This window comes from Echinops telfairi, unplaced genomic scaffold, assembly GCF_000313985.2.
Source record: "Echinops telfairi isolate 266 unplaced genomic scaffold, ASM31398v2 ScPeMD7_7467;HRSCAF=8505_1, whole genome shotgun sequence".
In the NCBI taxonomy this organism is placed as follows: domain Eukaryota; kingdom Metazoa; phylum Chordata; class Mammalia; order Afrosoricida; family Tenrecidae; genus Echinops; species Echinops telfairi.
The window spans coordinates 23,915,375-23,924,740 of NW_022111368.1; the positions used below are offsets into that span (position 1 = coordinate 23,915,375).

The window sequence follows — 9,366 nt, forward strand, 5'->3', positions numbered from 1 at the left end:
GGTTGTGTCGGGAAGGTGAGCATCATAGAATGCCAATTTAATAGAAGGAAGTATTCTTGTGTTGAGGGAGTGCTTGAGTGGAGGCCCAATGTCCTTCTGCTACCTTAATACTATAGTAGCTGCAGAGATTTCTAGGCACCTGAAGTAAAACGAAGCACCTTGTGGGATTTGGCTCCTTGGTCTTGAGGTTTAAAGTCATAGTCTCATGGGACATCCCAGTTCATGGACCTACTTTCCAGTGGGGCTCTTCTACATCCTAGTTTCTTATTCAGTGACTCGGGTCTTAAAAGCGCAAAAGTGATCAACCAAGGCACAGCAATTGTTCTCTATTCACGTGGAAAACAGAAGATGAAGGAGGGGCAGGAATAGGAAGAGAATATGGAGTGAGTGGCTGATTGTCTTCACAAGCAACGATCTCGTTTGTGATGAGTCTAGATGAACCGGATGGTGTCCAACTACCATTACTGAACAGCCTGATCAAAGATTCCATAGAAGGATCTCGATCAAATGCGGAGACACACAGCACAGAATTTTAAACCCTTATGGGCTCCAGATTTTGTAGACTCAGGAAGGTGGATGAACCCCTGAGATCATCTCTAAACTTTAATACCAAACATGACCCCTAAGGTCGTCTTAAAACTGGATAGTAGCCTAGCTGGACTAATAAAACGGGCTATGTTGAGCACTATGATCTTTTATCTATCTACGAGGGGGCTTCAAAAAGCTCATGGAAAAGTAGAATTAAAAAAGAATGGAATTTTCTCATGGGCCTTTGAAGCCCCCTTGTATATGGGATCAAATTGCGATTAGGTAGGAACCTTGGGGGGCAGCGAGTTTATGTTCATGAGAGAGGGGCCACCAGAACGGGAGGGTGTGAATGACTGCACAGTGTGAATAATGTAATCTGGGTGGATACACTGTACGTGTCAAAACTGCAGGTGCATTTTCATAACAACAAAAGGAAAAACAGTACTGGGTGGGGGGAACATCTGGTGGATCACAGTGGGCTGCACACACTGTAGGAGGGGTCGCCATGAGTGGGAAGCAACTTAGAGCAGCTGATGGCGGCAGAGTGGTACACATTCTGTCTGGCCTAGGTGTTTGCAGTGGAAGGCAGTAAAGAGAGGTGTTAAGAGGCCTTGGGATTAAGATGTGGGGGAGCTGTAATAAAAGAGTGCTTTGTAACTAAAACGTTTTCTTTGTTGTGATAGTAAATTTGTTAGTAGATGTGAACAAACAACCCCACACGAAATCCGATGCCATCATCTTGATTCTGACTCCTAGTGACCCCATACAGAGTTTCTGATGCTATAAATCTTTACGGGCGCAGACAGCCTCATCTCTCTCCCAAGGACCAGCGGGTGGATTTGAACCATCAACTTGTGGTTAGCAATCCAGACAGTGCCACCAGAGCTCCGGTTGTTATTAAATAAAATCAAACCAAACTCACTGCCATTGACTCAGTTTGGACTCATGGGGACCCCGTAGGACAGAGTAGAACTGCTGCTGTACTTCCTCAAGACTGTAACTCTTTACCGGAGTAAAAAGTCTCATCTTTCTCCCATGGTGGTTTCAAACTGCTGACCCTATAGTTAGCAGCCCAATGAGTAACCCACTATGCCATCAGGGGTCCTTCTGTTATTAGATAGTAGGGCCAACTCAATGATGTCTCTGTGTTCAAATAGGAGGCTTGGTTGCTCAGTGGGCTGTGTGGTAGGCTACCAACCACAAGGTCGGCCGTGTAAACTTGCCAGTTGATCTGTGGGAGAAAGTTGAGGCTGACTGTTCCCATAAAGATTTACAGTCTCAGAAACCTAAAGAGGCAGTTCTACTCTGCCCTATAAGGTGGCTACGCATTGAAATAGACTTGATGGCAGTGCGTTTGAGTTTTCCAAGTCAAAACAATTTGACATGTTTAAAAATGGCTTACCCTCAGAAACGTAAACTTGCATTCATTGAGGATTATGGTTTGTCCTCCTTCGCACATGCACATTCTCTCCACACACATCTCTCCAGCTTTCTGTTATCTTAATTCTGCTCCATCCTCCCCTGGACCTAGGAGCTTCGGGGTAGGGCCCCAGGTCAATGGGACAAACTTCACTCCCTGTACTTCTTTCTTGCTGGTGGTAGGTCTCTGATCGCTGTTCGTTTCTTCTTTTATGGTTGTGAGGTAAAAGGTGTTGACTGCTGACCTTAGAAAAGCTCCCGTCACATTGGATCAGGTATGTGGCAGGATCAAGTCAGTTGCAGAGGAGCCCTGGTGGCATAGTGGCTATGCATTGGGCTGTTAACCACAAAGTCAGCAGTTTGAAACCACCAGGTACTCCACGGGAGGAAGATGAGACTTTCTACTCCTGTAATGAGTCACAGTCTTGGAAAGCTACAGGGGCAGTTCTACTCTGTCCTATAGACTAATTATGAGTTGGAATTGACTCCGTGGCAGTGAGTTTGAGGTTTTTTGTTTGTTTGTTTGTTTTGAGCTTGGTTTTCTTGAGTTTATCCCACCAGTGTCCTCTAACTGGTAATCTCATCAGATTACATCATAGGGGATGATCACATAACTGCCACATTATATAGTTACATAACTGCCAAACCACCGAGAATCAGGTACTAGCCCATTTGATGCATATTTTGGAGGGATACAATTCAATCCAAGACACCCCACCGCCCCTCAAATCCATGTCCTTGCTACATACAAAACACCTCCACCCAATTATATCATCCCCCAAATCTTCCAAGTCCAAATGCCAAGCTGGCGACAAGTCCTCTTCAATTAGGTATCCAGAATACAAATCATGTATAATAGTGGGACAGGCACAAGGTAGACTTTCCCCTACCCAATATGTTCAAAACCAAACCCAACTCACTGCCATCAAGTTGATGCCAACTCATAGTGACCATTTAGGACAGGGTAGAACTGTGCTGTTAGTTTCTGAGACTATAGCTCTTTAGGGGAGAAGGAGTAAAAAGCCCCATCTTTCTCCCTAGGAACAACTGGTGGTTTTGAACTGCTGGCCTTGCAGTTAGCTGCCCAATGTATTACCCTATGCCAGCAGTTGGAGGGAAAGAAGGCTAACAAGCACCAAGCTAAAACGCAGCAGAATAATTTACATTAGTTCTCTAAGCCTAGTTTCTGAGACTGTCTAAACAGGGGCCTACCTCTGAGCATTGGCCATTGCTATTAGGGTTCCGGGTGGAGGCCCCTGGCCCCTGGGCTTCAGCTCCACCTTCCAGGCCCACTGGAATGGCAATTCTGTGTTCTCTGCTTTAGACCCCAAACAAACTAATCCACTACAATCAATTCTAACTCATAGCCACCCGATATAGGATTTCTGAGGCAATACATCTTTATGGAAACATAGCCTCATCTTTCTACGGACAGCTGGTGGGTCTGAACTGCAGACCTGTGGTCAGCAGCCCAAACGTACCCCACTGTGCCTACACAGTTCTACTTTAATCCCTGCCATTGGGTCAATTCTGAGTTACCGTGAGCCTAGGAGACCACCCTTTGGGGCCTCCAGGGTTGTCAAGCTTTAGGGGAGCAGAAGACCTCGCTTTTCTTTGGCTGAGGGGCTGCTGGTTTTGAACTCCCGACTTGACAGTTAGCAGCCCACTCTGCAATGCTCTGCATCAGTGCTTCTTAGCACTCCATTCTCCTTTAGTCTGAGTGGTGACCCCAGCTTCTTGGATCCAGCCCTTTGGGCTTGGTAACCCCTTCTTCTCAGCTTTGAGGGGTAGCCCCACTTTAACAGCAGCCCCATCTTAATGGCAACCCCCTACTCTGGGACCAAGTTGAACTCTAGGAAATCAGAGGCCACGGCGGTACCCTCTGAACGCCCAGGGGCCATAGCCCTACCTTTTGAGGCCAAAGCAGCTCCCCCCACCCACTTCCTGGTCTTGTCAGCTTCTGCTTCCCAGTTGCTTGGTCTCTAGATGAGGTCAGCCTGGCCTCTGTGTCCAGTGCACTTGAGCTCTGCCAGTAAGTGACCAAGGCACCCCAGCCCACCCATAAGCCTCCCGCCTGAAGCCAGTCAGCTCCCTCACTTCGTGGGGTGAGTCTCCTGCTGTCTTGCATCATCCTGGTTCAGCGGCTGCCATTTCTTTACCACCTCCGGGGTGACAGCTCTCCCCACTTCCCTCGGTGCCCTCATCAGAATTACCTTTGCCACCTGTCACTTCACCAGCAGTCTCTTCAAGGTGATCTAGACATTTACTTTCAGGTAGAAGATGAGAGGCTCTTCTAACCTCTTCTCATTACCCAATTCCTTATCCGTTTGCACATTTCAGGCATCTGTCAGAGCAGCTCCCCACGTCTGGGAGCAGATGCTGTCTTAGTGGTCTAGTGCTGCCGTAACACGAGAGGGTGGGGGGTGACTTTGACAGACAGAAAAGGATTCTTCCCCAGTGGAGGAGGCTAGAAACCCAAGTGCAGAGTGCTGGCTGGAGGAGAGAGCTCTCTGTTGGCTCTGGGGAAAGGTCCTTGTCTCCTTTGAGCACCTGTAGACTCGGCATTCCTCGGAGACACATCTCCATGTGTCTTGGCATCAATCTTCCCCTGGATGGAGGAGCTACAAAGGGCAAGACTTGCCGGGCAGAGGGACACACTGCTCTCTCCGCTCTTCTTTCTTGGTGGTAGTATGTTCCTACCTCAATGCCGTCTTGTTTTCGAATTTATGATATAATTTACTTAATGTATTTTGTTCGTTCTTTTTCTTCTACTTGAATGCCTGTTCTTTAAGAGCAAGTGCTTGACTTTCGATTCTGCCTGGCTCTTATTACATACTCCGTAAACCTTTGTCAAATGAATATGGGAATGAGTTCCTGCATGGATGATGGAAAAGCTGGGTTTCTGGCGAGGCCCTGCTTCATCGGCGGGGTAGAGGCGATCACGTGGCACAGAGCGTCCTTCACTTTTCTAGGCTTTCTCTTTACCTGGCCGCTGTGGAGGGGCTGGTGAGGGAGGGAAGTGGAGTGAGGGGAGTTGGGAAACAGAGGTCCCCTCTTCATGCCTTTTTGATACTCTGGTAGTGAAGGGCTGGCCCAGACAGGGGTGTCATTACTACCCCTGGGATCCATCTAGTGGTGGTGACAAGCTGGGTTACTGTCCTGGAGGTCAGCAGTTCGAAACCACCAGCCTCTCGTCGGAAGAGTCTTGCAAACCCACAGGAGCAGTTCTGCTCTGTCCTGTCGGGTCTCTGAGTCAGGATCAACTCGATGGCGTGAGGGCTTTTGGGGGGAGGGTGGTGGTGTGTGGAATCCATCTCGGGAAGGAGATCCTGAGCTCTGAGCAGCCCTGGAGCAACCTTTTCCTCTGTGAGAACTTGAGGCTGTTGAATTCAGCATTATAAGGCGTTTCCAAAACTCTGCTGACAGCAGTGGTTTTCCTTCCCCGGGAAAGGAAGTAAGGCTGTGCTGTGCTCACTTGGATAGAGTCTCCAGCCCGTGGGAATATTTGCTTATAAACGTTCACCCTGCTTCTGGAGAACAAAGGATAGAAGTTAGCATTTGGGAAGCAGGGGACGGGCAGGACAGTCTGCATCCCTGGCCCCCCAGCCCCTCCCCTCCTCCCTGTCCCTGAGGCACTTGCCCCATCACGTGATCCAGTTAGCTTTCGGGAAAGAATAACACCACCTCCACGTGCCCCTGGGAAGGATTTTGTCCACCAGTGTTTTCTTACATGCATTTCTATATCCTCTTGCTATTTTCCCAAAGAGGCTGTTCATTCAAAGAGCTGTCATTTGAATATAATACTGATGTTTTCTTGCTTTTCAGAATACCTACCTACCTTTTGCTTCTGGGGGGCTATCCCGGTCCCTAAGCATTTAAGATGGAGGAAGGAAGTCTGATGTGGAGAAAAGTGATAAGCTAGGCAGGCCAGTTAAGGCAGCGGGTTAAGAATCTGGGCTGAGAGGCCTCGGGCTCATTTATTTCACTTCTCGGAATCCGAGTTCCATTGCGTTGTCAGTTGCAGTGAGTGGGTTCTAGCTCATGGTTGCCCCCGTGCACACAGAATGAGAGGTGGTCTAGCCTGCACCCTCATCGGCTCGTCGGGCTGCTCAAGGCAGTGTTGGAGCCACGCATGAGTGCCTTCCAACCTAGGGGGCTGCAGGGACTAGCATGGGGGGGCAGGTAGACCGTAGCTGACCTCTGGCTTCCCTGTTGGCACGGGGCAGGGATCAGATATGGGTCTCCACTCTCCCCTTTTCTTTATCCTGACACCAACTCTTCCTCAAACCAGATTCTAGTTTTCTGCAGTTTGATGAGTCCTTGCAGGGGCTGCCAGAACACCCAGATATACTCAATGAAAGAGGAGGTTTATGAGGGGTGTTACCAAGTGACCACATGCCAGGATCAGCACCTAGGAGGAATAAACTCATTGGCCCATGGCAACACTCCTCTTCAGCCGGCGGCAGCCAGTCTCTCTGTGGTCCCCAACCTCTCAGTCACATGGTCCCTTGGCCTCTACCTGCACAGACCGGGAAGCCTGGCCGTCGGGCTGACCCCCAGCCCATCATTTCCACGCTGCTCCTCCGCTCTGCGTCACGGTGCCCTTGTCTCAGCCTCTGGCAGCAGGCTGGCTCCTTTGTTCTGTCCCATTGTCTCCATGCCACAGTCACTTCGGACAAAGAGTTGGAATGTATTCTTGCGGTGGTCCTGGGATTTCTCTCTGTGTCGCAGATGACTTATGCAGAGAGGCGTGGCTTTGGTGGAGGGTGGTTTTTGTCTTGTAGTGGACCATAACCCCCAAGGAAATGGGGGTCAAAAGAGTCAGGACTTAACCCCATCTTAATCACATTCATTAGTAGCTCAGAGAACTCCCTCCCAAATGGCGTTATAGCCACCGGTGTAGAGTTCAGAGCGGGCGGTGATGCATCCCATAAGGGATCATGGCTCGACGGGCCGTATTTCTGGACTACATCTCAAGGCTCATCTTCTACCACTAGATTGGACAATATTTTGTTGTGATTCTTAGGGTTTTCATTGGCAAACTTGTAGAATTCAAATGCTTGGCTTTTCTTCCCCGTTTGTCTTCGTCTGAAGCGCCACTGACACCTGTGTCCACCGTGGGTTATTCCGGCTGGTACCCAAAAGACCAAGTGCCATAGCTTTCAGCATCATAGCCACACACTAGGTACTTGGTTCGGACCCGTCTTGACCCTCCGTCCCACAGAGCACGACACTGCCTGCCCCTGCGCCTCCTCGCAATTGTTCTGCTGGACCCTTTGCTGCAGCCACTGCGTCCATCTGTCTCCCTGGCAGTCTTCCATGGAATGCGGCGCCCTCAGTTTTACTTCCCTTTAGTACAAGAGCAATAAGGAAACATACTTTCAGGGCTATTAGAATGAAAACAAACAATGTACATTAAGGGCTTAAATGTGCCAAATTGGTTTGAAAATGAGAAAAACCAACCTCCCTGCCATTGAGTAGATGCTGACTCTTAGCAACCATGTAGGACAGGGTAGAACTGCCCCTGTGGGTTTCCGAGACCGTGACTTGTTATGGGAGTAGAAAGCCCCTTCTTTCTCCTAGGAGCAGCTGGTGGTTTCAAACTGCTAACCCTGAAGATTTCAGCCGAATGCATAGCCACTAGGACTCCCCCAAAAGAAAAAAAATGACATTAAAAATAAAAATTAAAGAACAAGAGAGGGGACTTCTCAGAAAAAGGATTTGGGCACAGGGGATCTTGGACCAAGTCCTATTAAGAAGAGAAATTTCTCCTTGTTATCCTCTGTGAGTGTGGGTGCTCTGCTAATACTATGAACAGAACCAACTTGTCCACTTACTGCCTTTGGAACAATGCCCATCCTAGTCCCTGTTTCTGTGGAGCTGGGTGACAGAGGTGACATTGACACCAGTGATTCATATGGGACCACAAGGCTTGCTCTGTCATCAAGTGCCAATGGTCATCTGCCACGCTTGCACCAGGTTATCTATGCGGCTGACACACAGTCTGGCCATCGGCAGACCTTGCCAGGCAGGCACGCTGGGTGGCTTAGTCTTGCTGCTGGTGCTGGTAACTTCTTGCTTTAGTTCATCTGCGATGACCTTGCCCTCTAAGCCCCAGATTTAATGCCGAGGCCCGTGGTGACACAGCCAGTAGTGGTTGGGACCGAAGCACAGGGTGTTAATGATGTCCCTGATGTCTGGTGTGGAGAGCTGCTTCTCTTTGTGGGGGGTCCCACAGCATGGCTTGGCCATCCTTGCCTCTGGAAACACAGAGGGCTCCATCCAGAGAGACAGTCACCGTGGCCGGGTAGTCTCTGGCTGAGCTGATTAGTCTTCAGCTTGCAGTTAGCCAGGCTCTGTGCCTGGGCCAACTTGTCTCAGCCACAGAAGACAGTGATGGGCTTGCTGCTGCTGGTGAAAAGTGGACACGAGACACCCACTCTGAGGGGCTTTCGTCCTGAACTGCGTACTGGCAGATGCCCAGGGTATCCCACGGCTTTGTAGTCTTATCTCAGGAACCAGAGAGTCTGTCAGAGAGGGTAGAAACTGGTGAACTCCGTACGCGGTTGCTGTCTTATACTGCTTGAGTCCCACACTGCTAGCTGGATTTATTGGTGGGCTTCATCTGTGCCGAGGGCAGCCATTATATTGTGTAGACTTCCAAAGGCTGGCTCAAGTGTCTTATGCCCTGCTCTTCTTTTCCAAGGCACAGCAAGGAAGAAACACCAATATAGGAAGTCATGCGCTCTCTCTTGTATCTTTGCCATTCAGGGTGGAGCCCGGTGGCATGGTGGGCTGTGAATTGAGCTGCTCACTGGAAAGTCATCAGTTCTAACCCACCAGGCACTCCGCAGAAGAAAGATGAACTGTCTGCTCCTGGAAAGCGTCAGAGTCTTAGAAACCCCGGGAAGGAACTCTGCTCAGTTCTGTAGGGTCAGTGTGCGTCAGCGTCAACTTGATGGCAGTGAGTTTGTTCTTTGGATATTTTCAATCCACGAGCATAAATTTGAAGAATTAGTAGTACTCCACTTAATTGGCACAGTGGCTGCAATAGTGGGCGCAGGCACAGGAGGAGTTGTGAGGACAGTGCGGCCTGGGCAGTGTTCCCTGCTGTTGTGCACAGGGTCGCAAGGGTCAGAGTTCACTTGATGGCACCTGACAACAGCAACAATTAAATAGGTTAAAATTACACATTTTTTAAGGGACTCATGGAACTATATGGGGTAAGTGTTGGACTTCTAACTGCAAGTGGGTGCTTTAAACCCACCAGCCACTCCCTGGGCGAAAGGTGAAGCAGTAGCCTGCTCCTGTAGAGATCTGCAGAAATCCGATATAGGGTCACTGTGAACTGACTCAAGGGCAGTGGGTTTGCTTTTTAAGACATTAATAAAAGCTTTGGCGTTTCCAACAGTTGCATTT

At 49.3% G+C, this 9,366-nt stretch overlaps 1 pseudogene; it reads right to left on the reverse strand.

Moving 5' to 3' along the window:
* Positions 1–7,890: 7,890 nt before the first annotated feature.
* LOC101663082 overlaps positions 7,891–9,366 on the reverse strand; it is a 4,881-nt pseudogene continuing 3,405 nt past the window's right edge.